General features: G+C 45.5%; 3 non-coding genes across 3 annotated transcripts; 2 read left to right on the top strand and 1 right to left on the bottom strand.

Moving 5' to 3' along the window:
* The first annotated feature begins 1,863 nt into the window (after nt 1-1,863).
* Nucleotides 1,864-1,935, top strand: trnaa-ugc (transfer RNA alanine (anticodon UGC)). Its single transcript has one exon. It is a non-coding gene; the product is annotated as a tRNA-Ala (tRNA).
* An 11,925-nt stretch (nt 1,936-13,860) lies between these two features.
* Nucleotides 13,861-13,933, top strand: trnak-uuu (transfer RNA lysine (anticodon UUU)). The gene has a single exon. It is a non-coding gene; the product is annotated as a tRNA-Lys (tRNA).
* A 2,460-nt stretch (nt 13,934-16,393) lies between these two features.
* trnal-uag (transfer RNA leucine (anticodon UAG)) lies at nt 16,394-16,475 on the bottom strand. The gene has a single exon. It is a non-coding gene; the product is annotated as a tRNA-Leu (tRNA).
* Between the last annotated feature and the right edge of the window lie 498 nt (nt 16,476-16,973).

Raw genomic sequence — 16,973 nt, 5'->3', positions numbered from 1 at the left:
TCTATGTTGGCCCTGCGATGGACTGGCGACCTGTCCAGGGTGAACCCCGCCTTTCGCCCGTTGACGCTGGGATAGGCTCCAGCCCCCCCGTGACCCTTAATGTGTAGGAATAAGCAGAAGAATCCGATGGATGGATGTTACTTCTCTTTCTTCTTTTTATTACTATTCACCACAACTGGGTTCCATTTGCAGTCGTTCAAAATAATAAAAACACAAGAACACACCTGAGGTTCCTTTTTAGCTGGAATTTTCCTTTCAGAGCTTTCAGAGTGAGGAGAAGGATTTTAAACTCTGTTCTGGATTGGTGATGTGGTCTCTCCTCCTAGTTCCTGTCTATGCACGTGCAGCTGCATTCTTGAGCAGCTGCAGTCTTGAAGGGGAGGTTCACTTTTCTGGACCTTTGGCCTTCCCAGCTCACCAGGGTGCTCCCAGCAACTGGAGACAGTTTTGGACCCATTGGGTCTGGTCCTGCTGACGCTATCTGCAATGCTAGTGCTAGCGCGAGTAGATAGGCCTGCCATTTAAATACCATCTTACTCACTCCACAGCACATTCCAGGCGACTGAAATAAAACTCCAGAATATCAATTTAAAGTGTTTGTTGATAGAATCATTCTGGGGAGGAAACTTTTAGTACATCGCGGTTCTTTTTGAGGGACAAACCTCAGATTTCAGGTGTAATTTTACCTCTCCTCTAGTCGGTAGAAGTGGGCTCACGTTACAGCTTCAGAGGACTGATATGCTACTGACTGAATGTATTCCTCAGCCATTGGTGAGTCGGCCGATATTTATCTATAATATATATTTATATATCCAGTAACTTCTACCAGTGCTGTCTCTGTGCTGGGCTCTAAAACCAGGCTGAAACCCTCAAATCAACTCTTGCTATGGAGGAAGTCACTCAGCTGATTAGCAGCTGCTTTCTCCAGGATTTTAGAGAGGAGGGGAGGTCAGCTATCAGTCCATAGTTGGCTAGAACCTCAGGGTATCCACAGCTTCCCTGACCAGGACTTGAACCCTAGGCCGCAGCGGTGAGAGCACCGAATCCTAGCCACTAGACCATCAGGGACCACACTGAGCTCTCCAACAACAGACACTATAGACAATGACTCAAGAACACAGGACTCTGTTGTCTCAGCTTGAGATGCAGAGGGTCCACCAAGACCACCAGACACCTCAGCCCCCTAAAGACAGTCCACCCCCAGGATCCTGCCCCCCTCTGCTCCAACTCAGCCCTCCATTCATAACTGACTTTGTCTCAGTCTCTTCACAATGCCAGTCACTGAAACACTGACAATGTGATGGGGCTTCCTGTCTTTACTGCATTTTCTTCAAGGCTCACAACTGCTACTTCCTACAGTCGTTTCTACTGTGTACTTGTACTACCAGTTGTTATGAGCAACTGTGGATTTCTAAATATTCCAGTCCTCAGTTTGCAACTGTATTGTGATGATGGGTCAGTTTAGAGCTGTCAATCAATGTTAATAATTGATCTTAGCATCTGGAGATTATTTTAGGAACACAAATACTTTTACTTCATTCTAAGGATGAGCAGACGTTCAATATAATTCTCATTTCCTGGTCAAAGACTCCTGCTAGTCAGAGAGGATCTGGGCTGGATTGGAAAGCTTCTGAGAGGAAAACCTTCACTCTGGACTGGACTGAGAACGGAGCAGCCTCAGCTTCCTGGAGCCTGACTTGCCTCTGTGGTCTAAGGTTGTGTGGGCTGACATCACAGTGAAACTCCTGAGATCACAGAGCCTTTGAGATCACAGGCTGACTTCCTTTTTTCTCTAAAATGAAGAATAAAAATGTTGTGTCTGTGTTTGTGTTCCTGCATCAGTGAAACAGTGACTCTGACAGAGGGGATGTAGCTCAGTGGTAGAGCGCATGCTTTGCATGTATGAGGCCCCAGGTTCAATCCCTGGCATCTCCAGCTGGTCCTTTGGAGCCTTCATCTTAACAGCTAAATTGATCCTTAAATGTGACAACAGTTGATAACAAACTACCAGAAGAGAAACCAGTCTGTTGCATATCAAAGTATTTGTAGCAGGCTCAGTGTGACTGTGAGCCTTCATAGCCAGCATGAAGGAGCTGGTTTTATCTTTGCTGGGGACATCCCACACACAGCTGCTCTCAGTTCCAAATGTGTGTGTCCTCACTCCTCCGTCCTCCTGCTGCCCTCAGAATACAGACACAATTCAACCTGGCAAGTTTGGAGCAGAGAAGTGCTCCTGAAGAGATGTGTGTCAGCCCACAGCTGGCTGTTCTTACCTGGAACCTCAAGATGAAACTGCTTCCACAGATTGGAAATGAATCTGATGTTGACTTTTGGACAAATCACCTGTTCATCAGTTCATCATCACTTCCATCCATTTTCTACTGCTTATCTTGTTATAGAAAGGAGTCTATCTGCTGTGTGACTGAGGCAGTTACTGTGAGCTGCTGCATGTCTCAGTGTGTGTGTTCGGGGGGGGGGCTGTGTGTGACTGGTCGGCTGCCAAGGATTATTGATGAGATCAATCATGATCAGCTCTGAGATCACGGCACAGAAGAAGGAGACTTTTTGATTTTTGGGGGTTCAGTTTCTAAGTCAGACACATCATCACAATTTGAAGTTTTCCTCCAGTAAAAAACAAAACAACACAAAACCAAACAAAACCATGATTTGACTTTTGATGTCTGCATTTTTTGGAAATTGTGAGTCCAACAAGCAGGAGGCCGTTTGAGCTTGGAAACTGTGAAGCATCACCAGTAACTGCTGGTTAATTTACAGTTGTTTCCTCCAAAAAGTTTAAAATGAACTCAATGCTGAATCCCTCGTCGTCATCACTGAGCTGCAGAACTGGTCCATGCAGGAGGCTGAGCAGGTCTTCCTCTCTGGTCCAGTGTCTCAGACATCTGCTGCAATGTCTCAGAATACTGCCAGTGCAATGAAGAGAGTGTTGGCTGACTAAAATGGCAATGCCAGAAAACAGCAGCATGACATTTTTGTAGATGTTTGCGTCCAGGTATGAAGGTAGAATGACAGGCCCAATGTACAGTAAAACATCCTAAATCCGGTTGCTTTCCACCTATCAAGTTCCCTCAGTGTTCAGGTTTCCTGGCAAATTCTACAGGAGTATGATTGCGTAAACCTGTCAAACAGTCAGACATCCGGTTGACAAGGCCGGCAGGTAAAGGGAATTTGAGAGGCCCCCTAAGCCAAATGTTCAGAAGTGTCCTTACAGCACCCAAGCACACTGAATGCATAAAATCACCTGGGACCTGAGATACCATCCCTATGCTTAAAAAAAACACGATGGCAGCAGATTGTACAATAAAACATTTTATCGTGCATTTTGTTCAAAACCTGACCATAAAATGGCTCGTCATTGAGAGTCTAAACATAAAGATAGGCCAGATGTGGCTGGAGCAGTTGCATTCCTAAAAGGCTCTAAAGAGCGAAGGATTCAGTTGGCTATCTTAAGGAATAGGGGGAACCGTATCCACAATGGTGACGTCCTCAAACAGGGAAAAGGACTGAAGGGTGACTGTCTCATTCAGGTTCAACCCTTTGTTAGACTCTATTAAGTCACTGACTCCCAAACTCTGTAATCCTCCTTAGTAGCTTTGGTTATTGATGATCTGCAATGGTTCGTGGGGGTGGAGCCTATCCCAGCAGCCTTCAGGTGAGGGGCGGGGTTTATCCTGGACAGGTCACCAGTCCATGGCAGGGCCAACACATAGAGACAGATTGATTATAAAAATGTTCATCCCCAGTTTGAAGTTAGAGACAGGATTTAAGTGTGGAAGGTTTTTGTATCTTCAATTTAATTCTAAGTGTTGTAAACTGTTTCTAACAAACTCTACTGTTCAACAGTCAAAATGTTTTCTAACCAAGCTGAATGCTCTCATATACTTTTTAAAGTTGAGTTTCTTTCATGTCCTCCTGAGATCAAAGACAGAATTCTAGGTACAAATAAATAAACAATAAAAGCCCTGATGACATCATCATTAATTCTGTCTTTGATCTGGAGGCTCTTGCTTTCTTGCTTCAAATAAAAACCATTGTTCGAGGGAAAAATCTGCATATAAACACACAAACAAACACACACACAGACACTCTCTCACACACACACACACACACACACACACACACACACACACACACACCCTCCCAGTCACTAACCCATATTTTCATCACTTAAACACCACTGGAGTATTGAAAGAGATTCCACATGTTGGTCAACCAGAGAAGCTCCAACTGGTGAAGGTCATCCAACCCTGCATGAAGGTCAACCTCCATCATCTGCTGCTCATTAGCAGGGACTTAGCTCCAATGGTAGAGTGCTAGCTTAGCATGTGAGAGGTAGAGGGATGGATGCCCTCCTTCTCAGAATACTTCAGCTTGTTCTGTTGATCAGAGGAGCTGCTGGGTGATGAATGCTGATGTTTGTCCACTGCTGTGATAAAGTGTCCCCTGTTACTGAGATGAGGACGAACACCTGCTCAGGTCAAAGCTGCAATCAAACCAGGGACTCTGAACCTCCCACACAGTGAAGGAGTTTGTCCTGCAGGTTGATGGACGCTTTGAAATTCCTTCAACATTGATTACTTTCCTGTCTCCTGCTGAATCAGCATCCAGAACCTGGTCAAGAGGAGGCTGAGAGCTCAGGAGGTGATGTGACGGCTGGTTGGACAACTCAGCAGTTGGTTTGAATTCTGATTTCCACCTCTTTTTAACAGATCCACATTTCAAAACAACCAGGTTTATTTGGCTCCTTTCTTTTAGCAGAGGATGGTTTTGATCCATCAACCGCTGGTTCTGGCCCAGCTCTCTTCCTCTGCTCCTCTCTGCTTGACCATCTATTGAACAGGTCTTGATTTAGGAGAGCAGGATTGAGACAAGAACAGGAATGTGAGTGTTGAAGGTTCACAATTTGGCTCTGAAGCCTCAGCAGGTAAAGATTCATCTCTTATTTCAGAGGTGATTTGAAGAATTCATTGTTGCTGAACTGTTGATGCTTCAGTCTCTGGACGTTCACTGGTGGAATGTTTGTGGGTCAGAGGTGAAAAGAGGACAAGTGATGTCATCACCTCCAGCTGAGACCTGCCAGGTGGTCCTGCTTCATTCAACTCTGCTGCCTCTGCCACTGCCCTGACTGGTGAGGCTGACAGCAGGTTCTCTCTCATCTAAACTCTCTGTTTACAATGGAGGCTGAAATCCTTGTGATTGGTGGTTCAGTCATCAGGTCTGTTGAACTCCCAGGTGCCATCACCTGCTGTCTTCCTGGTGCCAAAGTTGTGGACATTATTGAATGTTTGAGGGTCAGAGGTGAAAAGAGGACAAGTGCACCTGTTGTGTGTGATGGGGCACCAGCATGGAGGAAGTTGTCAAACATTTCCAGCTAAACAGCAGGAAACTTCAAGTAAAGAATTAAAATGATTTACTTCAGTGTTTAACTCCCAGGCCTCTGTAATAAAACCCAAGGAACAACTGACCACCTCACCATGACTTCACCCTGATAACCAGGAGGTAACCTGGTAGTCAGAGCAGCGGTGCTCAGGGCTGTGGACTCAGAGGAGGGTTCTTCTTCTGGTCCTGGGTTTGAAGACATCAGCAGCCTTGTTGGAGTCAACTGGGATGTTCCTCTCAACAGACAGCAGCATTAAATCAGAGAGCCTGTCTGCTCCATGTCTCCTCCTGAGCTGGTCCTGGATCAGCTTCAGTTTGGAGCGTCACCGTTACACTGGAGCAGAGGTCACTGGCAGTGCTGCATATACTGGGAGGAGCCTGTGGCTCTGGGTACACTGTGCCCATGTTGTTGGCTTGAAGGCAGCTCAGCGTTACTGCACATTGTTGAGTGACAAAAACAGCCAACACCTCCAGCACAGAGAGGAGAGACCTGCCACACCTCTCCAGAGACCTGGGACATGATGGCAGTGGTGGGATTTGAACCTACACCTCCTCAGAGACTGGAGCCTTAATCCAGCACCTTAGACCACTCAGCCACACTACCTTACTGAGCTGTTTCGTGAGTTGGTCTGCTAAAGGCATGTTGAACAGGAAGTAACAATGATTTCAAACTTATTCTGAAGGGTGACCCCTTCCCTCCACGGTCACAGGAAGTGACGACAGCGCCGCTAGAAGAAGCCAGGAAAGAAATGGAAAAAGGACTCAATTTAAACAGAGCCTTTCTACCTCAGCAGCCATGCTAGCAAACCCCCTTTTGTCTGGTTTGGACAGACAGACAGACAGACAAACAGACAGACAGACTACTTTATTAATCCCTTTTGGACGTTCCGCGAGGGAAATTCCACTCTCCTCAACATACATTCACAGCACTGTTACAATAGATTAGACTAAAAATAGCAAAGAAGAGAAAACAAAGACTATATATATATATATATATATATATATATATATATATATATATATATATATATATATATATATATGCATATATATATATGCATATATACACGTGCCTGTGCCTGTGTGTACCTGGATGGTTATGTATATATGCATAGTGACAGGAATAATCATAATATTAATTGTTCTTAATTGTTATTATAACAATAATAATAATAATAACACTAATAATGATGATGATATCATATAATAATGGTGATGATGATATAATATAATAAAATATAATAGTTATAATAATAATAAAAATAATAATAATAATAATAATAATAATAATAATGTACAGTCTTTTATATTGCACGAGTGTCTGGTTGTTATTGGGTTAAGCTAATGGTGCTCAGCCCTCTCCTACAGTCCTTCTGTTGGCCCTCCCCCCCTCCAGTGAGGAGTTTAACAGTTTAATGGCTCGGGGGATGAAGGAGTTCTTCAGTCTGGTTGTTGTTTGGTGACTGTGGATGAACACACAGGAGAAGTTGAGCATGAATCTGTGTTCCTGTTCACTTGAATACATGCAGGAGTGTGAGGTGGAAATACTACTGTTTATTTTTGTTCTGATTTCAGAACTGTTGACACAACGGTGTCAGATTAAAGCATCTCCACCTTCCAGATGCTGGTCTCCTTCTGGGGTCCTGACTGACCTCCATCTTGTGTTCTGGATCCACCTGAACCCAGCAGCTCCAGATCCCTTCACTCCCTTACAGGGATAGAAAATGGCTGCTGGATGGAAGTCCCCCAACTGTGGCTGTTCTGAAACTCTTCTCCTCAGTCACTCCTGAGTTGACACTGAGATGGAAACTCTGGACCAAGTCAGATCAGCTGTTCTGAACCTGATACTCAATCAGTTGTGAGTACGTTCACCTTGAGTGTCACATGTGTACAACCATGACAAAATGACATCATCAATGGAGCCCTGATACCACGAATCACCATGACAACAACAAACAAAATAACAAGTTATTTCACTTCAATTCACTGAAACAAGACCTTCATATATTTATGATGACATCACCAATATGAGCCTTCCCAGTCTGTCAGGGGGTAGAATTCAGTCACCACCAATGACATCAGAGTCAGAGTTTAGAGATCAAAGACAGACATTAAAGTCTCTCTGATAAAACAAAAATATAGTGTAGTACACTGGAAAAGAATATTGCAGTATATTAAATATGATGTTTCCATGGAGGGGCAGTTTGACTTTTTATTCTTGGATGCATTTATATTTTAGAATCAGAAAGGCAGTGACAGTGACATCATCAAGACAAAACCTGGTGTTACAAAGGTGAGGTGAACAATTTTAACAGTCAATCCCAAATTTAGGCCTGAAGTTAGAAAATAATATTAGCTGGCTAGCAACATTAGCTAGTTAACGTTAGCAAGCTGGTGATATTTAGCACCATCAACTAGTTAAACAAGGTCAACAGCTGTTATGATGATGGTCACATGATTTAACCTTCCTCCTGTGTGACCTGTTGGAGGTTTTAAATGCAGCAAAGAAGCACATCAATTTGTTGACTGCATCAAGTCTTTCTGACTTTGTCAAGAACCTCTAGTTAAACCAAATCAAACCAACAAATGTTGTTCACTGAATGATCAAATAGTGAGGGTCTGTCTGGACCAGTTATCAAAATAAGATGATAAAGCAACATACAGAGCCAAACCTGAAGTCAGAAGTGCACTGTCAGCAACACTGCCAGCAGCTCCTCTCCCAGTCATGGGAGCTTCAGGGACTCTCATCAGCCTCGTTCTCCCATCGACCTGCACAACAACACAACAAACAAAGACCATCCTTGATGTGTCTGCATAGAATGCATTTGTGTTGTGGACCCACATCCACCAAGAGTGCAACAGCGTCCTCCTCAGCAGCCCTGCCTCAACACCAACCAGAACAGCCACAGCCACAACCCCACTCAGGATCTGGTTCCAGAAGAAAGAGGTGTCAGGACTGCCCAAGCAGTCAGGACAGCAGGACAAATGGATTGTGCTTCAACTGCAGGAAACATCTCTGCAGAGAAAACACACAGAAGTGTCACACATGCATCTAAACACACACAATCAATCAATCAATCAGTATTTCCATGGATAAGGAAGCCTAACAAGGTCACCAAGAGATGGAAACAACTTGGAGGATAGAAAACTGTTTTAGTTTATTTGACAGCTGATTGAAGACGTGGGTCAAAACTGACCGTTACCATAGAGATGGGAACAGAAAGCTGACACAGAGGAAGGTTCCAGCTCTGAAAAAGGAGTTTGATCAAAATCTTGAACTGACAGCAGAAATATCCTTTTGTATGTTGACCTTTGTTGACAGAAGTCACTTTAGCTTGGCAGTGAAAAGAATGGCTGCTAGCTTGACAAAGAACTGCACAAACCAGGTTCAAGCTGGACTTTGGACCCTGGTATCTGCAACGACTCCATCAACTCCTAATCTAGTAGCTCTGCTGGGTCCAACTATTTTACAGAACATTTGACAGACCTGTGGAGCAGTGAGGACACACAAGAGTTGATCACATGATCCACTGAAGCGCCATTTTACCTGCCACTGAGGTCACCAACATGAGCTGGAGTTGGGACTCTTGAACTGAACCTGGTATCACAGCAACACCTACTGCTGCAAAATGGAACAGCAACATTGAACCAAGTACAGGATTTGAGGGAGACTGATGGTCTCTGTTTGGGTTTTTGAAGAACAAGGAGGGCGTGGCTTCAAGTTGGATTCTCAGAGACTATTTCCCCAACCTCTACATTGGAATCTACACTGTCATCCAGTCATGTGACTGAAGTCATCCAGTCATGTCAGTGATGTCACTCTGCAGGACTGTCATTGCCGTCACATTCTAGAAAAGAATCCAGACTCCACATTTATGGGGCAGTTTTGGTCTTTAAACACTTGACAGTTCCAGGAGATTTAGTCTGGCTCAAGATCTTCAGATCAACCCAGGACAGAAGGCTATGACTCCATTGGATTGTGTAGTTGGAGCATTCAGAGATCTGGTGGATCTCAGTAGGAGCTGTATTTATCCACTGAATGATCCTGGTCAATGTGATCCTGCTCCTTCATCTCTAAGGCTGACAGAGCAGGAAGACCTGACTGAGAAGAAAGCTGCCCTTGAGCAGCTTCAGTCTCTGTGTGACAACACACAGACAGAAAACCAGAACTTGAGGGAACAAGTTTCTACTCTTGAACGTGAGAATAAAAGAGCAATCCAGGAGCTCCAGAACCTCACTGCTGTGGTGGCCAACCTCAAAACGGTCCAGGACAAGAACCAGACTCAGATAGAAGATCTGAACGCAACAGTCCACAGTCTTCAGTGTGAGGGGAGGAAGGTTGATGGAGAGAACAATGAGCTCAGAAAAGAGCTGACCCAGGTTCAGTCTCTGAGGGAGAGTGAACAGATGGAGATGAAATGTCTTGAGGAAGACCTGACTGAGAAGAAAAGTGCACTTGATCAGCTTCAGTCTCTGTGTGACAAGAGATGGACAGAAAACCAGAAATTGTGGGGACAGGTTTCTAGTCTTGGACAAGAGAAGATTATTGCATATCAGCTGGTAGAGAACATGTCTGCCATGGTGGGCAACCTTGAATCTGTGAGGGAGGAGAACCAGACTCAGATCAGAGACCTGAACACACAAGTCCACAATCTTCAGCTTGAGGTGAAGATGGTTTACAAGGAGAAGTGTGACCTCAAGTGTGAGCTCAACTCCATCCAGGCAGAGAAGAACAAAATGAGGGAAGAACTCACTGAGAAGAAGATGACTCTTGAACAGCTGAGATCTCAGAGTGAGGAGAGAGAGGAAGAAAATGGATGTTTGAGGAGACGAGTTTCTACTGCATCTCAGGAGACAGAGACCTTCACTGCAGAGTTGGCCCACCTCGAATCAAGGAAGGACCAGGACCCCACAAAGAGTGAGAGTCTGAACGGTGTAGTTCAGAGTCTTCTATGTGCAGTGAGAACAAAAAAGAAGAAAAGGAACAGTGCTCAGTGGGAAATCCTGGGAAATCTTCATGATTTAAAAAGCTGTTTGAAAGAGGAAAATCATGGCCTTCAAGTGAAGGTCCAGCAAACTTCTGAAGAGCAAGCAGACTCTCCCCTACGTCCAGCCAGAGAAGAGCAAGCAGACTCTCCCCGACGTCCAGCCAGAGAAGAGCAAGCAGACTCTCCCCGATGTCCAGCCAGAGAAGAGCAAACAGACTCTCCCCTACGTCCAGCCAGAGAAGAGCAAGCAGACTCTCCCCTACGTCCAGCCAGAGAAGAACAAGCTGACTCTCCCCTACGTCCAGCCAGAGAGGAGCAAACAGACTCTCCCCTACGTCCAGCCAGAGAAGAGCAAACAGACTCTCCCCTACGTCCAGCCAGAGAAGAGCAAGCAGACGCTCTCATATGTTCTTCTGCAGAGGAGCGATGGGATTCTGCTGCATGTCCTGCAACTGAAAAGCAGAATGATGGGGGCACCCTGGAGACTGGACCTGCTACGGGTCAAACCAGAGGTCTACTGAGCCGTGAGACATCTGGTGTAGAAGATGCTCTGTTTATGTTCATAGTTTCTTCTTTGTGTGCTTTTCCTCAACTTTGTTTTCTTTGTTTGTTATATATGATGATACCTTGATCACCACAGCAGTTGATCCCAGCTTGATTAGCTGAGTGCTTTGCAGTCTAAAGCACTTTAGTGATACCTGTGGGGTCCCTTATCCTCACTGACCACAGGGATTCAGCCTCAGTGAAGGAGAGTGAACCTTCCAGGTTGCAGCTCCTAGACTCTGGAACGCTCTCCCACTGGACATGAGGACGCTGTGGACACCTTTAGAAAGAAGCTAAAGACCCATTTGTTTAGTAATATTATTGTTCATGATGGAATCGTCCCTCTGTACCTGCCCACACAGGTCAAGAGGTCAACTGATTCCCTGTTTAAAACAGCTCTTCATCACATGGATGTCCATCCCAACAGTCAGAGCTCACAGATGCTCCTATTCCTTCCAGTGGGAGGCGCTACGAGTGACTGATGAGGGTCAGGGGGGTCAGGCTAGTCCAGATAGTGGGTCTGTATGAGGTTGTTAGGGAGGGATAAGGTAGTGGCAGAGTTCAGGCTGTAGTTGTGCTCCAACAGTTGAGACAGGGCAGGACAAAAAATGACATCCTGATGGCGTTAGGAGTGATTCTTACAAGAACCAATCAATAAAAGTGGGTGGTGACCTGCTCATGTGACGCTTGTGTTGATGATTACTGGGTCTCCTCCATGCTCATTTATCATGAATGAATCCCTCTGAGTAAAACACCTGATGACTCCTGAGTTGGTTCACAAAATGTGTGAGTGTGTGTTTGTGTGTGTGTGTGTGTGTGTGTGTGTGTGTGTGTGTGTGTGTGTGTGTGTGTGTGTGTGTGTGCAAGTGTGTGTGTGTGTTCCAACTGGAAGGAAACTGAATAATAACCAGACTAACTTTTGTCATGGACCAAATCTGGTTGACTCACTAAATTCATAACTGAAGTGATTATTTAATCAATAAACAGAACATTTGTCAAAAGTCATGATCAAATTAATGGAAAATCTGAGCAACGAGGGTTTAAAAATGTTCCAATGAGCCAAACCAATGTTGACAGTTAAAAGAAGCCAATGTGGGAGGATTCTTTCTGTCTCAGCAGTAAAGACTAATCCCACAGCTCACGTGAAGCATCAGGTCCTCTGTGAGAGGTGGGAATCCAACCAGGGACCTTTGGATCCACACCAGTCTTCCCTGACCTCATAGAAACTGGAACATTTTAACAAATAAATTCAAATTCAACTCAGCAGCAACTCTAGAACAGTCGCTAACTTGCTAATTCCTGTTAGCTCCAGATCAGACAATGCAGGCTCACCTTCACGCTTGGTTGTACGACCGTCACCAGTTGAAGCTTCTCTGGTTCAACAAACTCTGGGGACTCAAGACACAAGTCAGCACCGGTGCAGGTCCAGATCCAGATGTTAGCTGAGGGGGACAATGGCTTAAGGGAGCTCCAGGTAGCTGGTTTGAACTGGTCCCTCATCTCTGTGAGTAGAAACCATCTGAGGTGGAGGGGGAAGATCTGCTTTGACCTCCTGATCTCCCAGTAAAGCCAGTATAGATGTTGAGCTTGGAGGAGTTGATGGCCTCCTTCATCTTCTTGTTGGAGATGTTTGCTAAACTCAGCACCACCACAGATCAGAGGAACGTCCACTGTCAGCTGGACACTGGAGTTTCTAGTGACCTGCAGGATCTTAGTTGTGGTGGCAGCAGGCCTGTTCCAAGAGCTTTGCTCACATTCATGATCAGGCTTCATGATGGTTCTGGACCACTGAGTGATAGAAGCTGATCCTGGGGGTGGACTGTCTTTAGGGGGCTGAGGTGTGTGGTGGTCTTGGTGGACCCTCTGCATCTCAAGCTGAGACAACAGAGTCCTGTGTTCTTGAGTCATTGTGTATAGTCTCTTTTGTTGGAGAGCTCAGTGTGGTCCCTGATGGTCTAGTGGCTAGGATTCGGCGCTCTCACCACCGCGGCCCGGTTTTGATTCCTGGTCAGGGAATGATTTATTTAGAGGTTGAGGGAGAGGTGATCAGGTGGTCCACATGATGGTGGAGGTGATGAACTGTGAATCCATCATGGCTCCACTCTCACCCCCATTGTAGTGTTCTTGGTTCACTCTGCTATGGCCCCATGTTGAAGGGTGACTGTCTCATTCAGGTTCAACCCTTTGTTAGACTCTATTAAGTCACTGACTCCAGCAAGGACAAACTCTGTAATCCTCCTTAGTAGCTTTGGTTCCTTGCAGCACAGAAAGTCCATTCACTGATGTAGGAACTGGAAAACTTAGAGCTCCATTCCTTCCTCCATTGAGCAGAACAAACAGAGAGCAGAGAGCAGTTCCTCCTACAGTTCTCAGAAAGTCTGAGGGCACCAAAGAAAGGAGAGAAATGCAATCAATGTTGAATTCATTTACATTTCTTATATTTGATAAAAGCTAGAACTTAATAAGCTGCCATCGACCTTGATGACCAACTCCTTCACTGTGTAGTTCAAAGTCCCTGGTTTGATTTGTGTCAGGACTTCAGAAGCTCCAATCCTCTCTCAGGTCCAGTGAGAGTGGAAGAGATTATAAATGACAGAAGCAGGGCCCTCACTCAGAACTGAACCAGCTCAGTTGGGAGAGCCTTAGACTGAAGATCTAAAGGTCCCTGGTCCGATCCCAGGTTTCAGCAGAGGAGCAGCATTGACTTTACTTTCCAGTGGAGGAACTGCAGACATGAAGGAAACTAACATCTTGTCCTGTGCATTCTTGTGACATTCAGGACATTTTTGGAGCCTCTTGTTGGATTTTGCCACAGAGAATCAGAGCCAATCAAAAGCATGGTGGACTTTAACATGGAGGACTGAACAAGTCAAGAAAGCATCAGTTTGACCTTCACAGGTGTTTCTTTTCCTGTCTCAATGCTGTAGAAAGAGCCTGAGTAGCTCAGACGGTAGAGCATCAGACTTTTAATCTGAGGGTCCAGGGTTCAAGTCCCTGTTCAGGTGCTGTGGAGGTTCCAGTGTTTGACAACATGGTACTGGATGAAGTTTAGTGTTGAACAAACTGTCAACATTAAAAGTAGAAGTGTTCTTGTCTTGCCACTGTGAGACAGTCGCTAGAAAAGTGACCAACAATAATTTCATGTGGCATGCAATTAACAAAAGACCACAAATAACACTGGTCAAGTCAGTTTTATTTGTATTGCACCAAATCACAACAAAAGTTCTCTCATGACTCTTTACTAGTAGAGCAGGTCCAGCACCAAACTCCTTCAATGAACCTCCACCCAACAATTCTCCATCAGCAGCACATCCTGCAACAGCAGCGACAAAAACCTTCCTTTTAACAGACAGGAACATCGAGCAGATCCAGGATCAGTGGGGACGGCCTTCTGCTTTGACCAGTTGGAGGGAAAGAGAGCAGGAGAGCGGGGCAGAGACAAAGACAGATAATGGAGGAAGACAGATATGCAGAAGGAAAGAGAGGGACAGAGATAAAGAGAGAGAGAAGTGAAGAGACTGATGGACAGACGGTGAGCAGGTGGAGCTATGGGTGGCAGCTTGAGCCTCTTCAGGTCTGCAGCCTCCTCCAGCAGCACCCACATCTGGGATGAGGGGAGCCTGAAGGCTCTGGAGAAGGAGACGAGTTAGTAATACATATGAGTATGATTTATGTATGACACATATAGGAGGACAGAAAGGAGGAGAGAGAAGCCCAGTGCACCATGGGAGATCCCCCAGCAGTCTAAGCCGATAGCAGCATATCGAAGGGCCAGCCTAAGCAGCCCAACTGTAAGCCTGATCAAAAAGGAAGGTCTTTCGTCTGCTCTTATAGGTCAAGAGGGTGTCTGCATCCTGGACTGAAACTGTGAGACGGTTCCACAGGAGGGGAGCCTGATAGCTGAAGGCTCTGGCTCCCAGTCTACTGTTAGAACTCTAGGAACCACCAGTAACCCTGCATCCTGGGAGTGAAGGGTTCTAGCTGGATAATATGGAACTATGAGCTCTGTCAGGTATGAAGGAGCCTGACTGTTAAGGACTTTGATGGTAGAAGGAGAATTTTGAATTCTCTTCTAAATTTGACAGGGAGCCATGCAGAGAGGCCAGTACAGGAGAGACATGGTCTCTTCTACTAGTTCTAGTCAGGCAGCAGTGTTCTGGACCAGCTGGAGAGTCTTTAGGGACCTCCTGGTGCAGCCTGATAGGAGGGAATTGCAGTAATCCAGCCTGGAAGTGACAAAGGCATGGACTAGTTCTTCTGCATCTTTTTGAGACAGGATGTGTCTGATCTCAGCAATGTTTCACAAATGAAAGAAAGCAGTCCTAGAAATTTGCTGAATGTGGGCATGAAAGGACAGATCCTGATCAAAGAGAACTCCTAGGTTCCTTAGGGTGGTGCTGGGGGCCAAGGTGATACCTTCCAGGGTACCTGTCTCATTAGATAAACTTGTAAAGTGTCATGAGATAACTTCTGTTGGGATTTGGCACAAAATAAATAAAATTGACTTGACTTGATAGAATTAAATTTAAAGTAGAAAACTCTTCCCTCTTCAATCCTGTCCCTCAGTGTTGTAAACTGTTTCAAACAAATTCTACTGTTCAACAGTTCAAGTGTTTCTAATGAAGCTGAATGTTCTCCTCTACTTTCCTCAATTGGGTTTCTTTCATGTCCTCCTGAGATCAAAGACAGAATTCTAGCTACTGTCAAAGCCCTGATGACATCATCAGGAATTCTGACTTTGATCTGGAGACTCTTGCTTTAATCTGAATTTGATCCGGCTAATGTTTTAGTTTAGGTTGCATGATACCGACCACCTCATTTCTCCTGATGGACTGGTGACCTGTCCAGGGTGAACCCTGCCTCTTGAACAATGTCACCTGGGATCGCCCCCCCCCCCCCCCGTGACCCTTAAAGGATAAGAATAGAAAGTGGATGGATGACTTCTCCAGTAACGTCCTGCTCACATTGGTCTGTCTTCATTTTGACTCCTCCCACTGCCACAATGACCAGCCTTTATACTCTTGGTGACTGGGGCCCTGGTTGCTGCAGGCCTCAACACCAGCCTGTGGTTGTGAGCAGGGCAGAACAGAACTGACAGTATCTCCCATGCAGGACCTGGGTCAGCGCCTGGTGCCAGCTGGGGCACCGCTTTAACCTGGACCCCTGGAAGATCTTCTCCAGGAACTGGTCTTTTTCAATCGAAACAGCGTGAAACGTCAAGTAAAGAAATAGGATTATTTAATTCACAATGAGGCCTCTGTCATAAAACAAAATGAACAACTGACTACCTCACCATGACTTCACTCTGATAACCAGGAGGTAACCTGGTAGTCAGAGCAGCGATGCTCAGGTCTGTGGACTCAGAAGAGGGTTCTTCTTTCGGTCACAGGTTTGAAGATACCAGTGGAAGAGAAAGGAGAGGCAGTTAGAGACCTGCCACACCTCTCTAGAGACCTGGGACATGATGGCAGTGGTGGGATTTGAACCCACGCCTCCTCAGAGACTGGAGCCTAAATCCAGCGCCTTAGACCACTCGGCCACACTACCTCACTGTGCTGTTCTCTGAGTTGGTCTGCTAAAGGAGTGTTGAAGAGGAAGTAACATCATGATATAAAACTTATTCTGAAGGGGGACCCCTTCCCTCCACGGTCACAGGAAGTGACAACAGCGCTGCTAGAGGCAGGAAAGAAATGGTAAAAGGACTCAGTTTGTACAGAGCCTTTCTACCTCAGCAGCACTCAAGGAGCTGAACAATGTCCTCTCATTCACACACACTCACACACTGATGCTGAAGGCTGCAATGCAAGGAGCCAACCTACTCATCAGAAGTATTTAGGGGTTCAGTATCTTACTCAAGGACACTTTGACATGGTCACCAGGGGTAGTGAGGATGGAACTGGACACTGGTATCTGCAATGACTCCATCAACTCCTAATCTAGCAGCTCTGCTGGGTCCAACTATTTTACAGAACATTTGACAGACCTGGAAAAAGGAGTTTGATCAAAATCTTGAACTGCCAGTAGAAATGTCCTTTTGTATGTTTA

Source organism: Aulostomus chinensis, chromosome 1 (genome assembly GCF_037954235.1).
Source record: "Aulostomus chinensis isolate RoL2024-O1b breed Wild chromosome 1, RoL_Achi_v1.0, whole genome shotgun sequence".
In the NCBI taxonomy this organism is placed as follows: domain Eukaryota; kingdom Metazoa; phylum Chordata; class Actinopteri; order Syngnathiformes; family Aulostomidae; genus Aulostomus; species Aulostomus chinensis.
The sequence above is the reverse complement of the archived record's forward strand: the minus strand, read 5'-3'. Positions and strand labels throughout refer to the sequence as shown.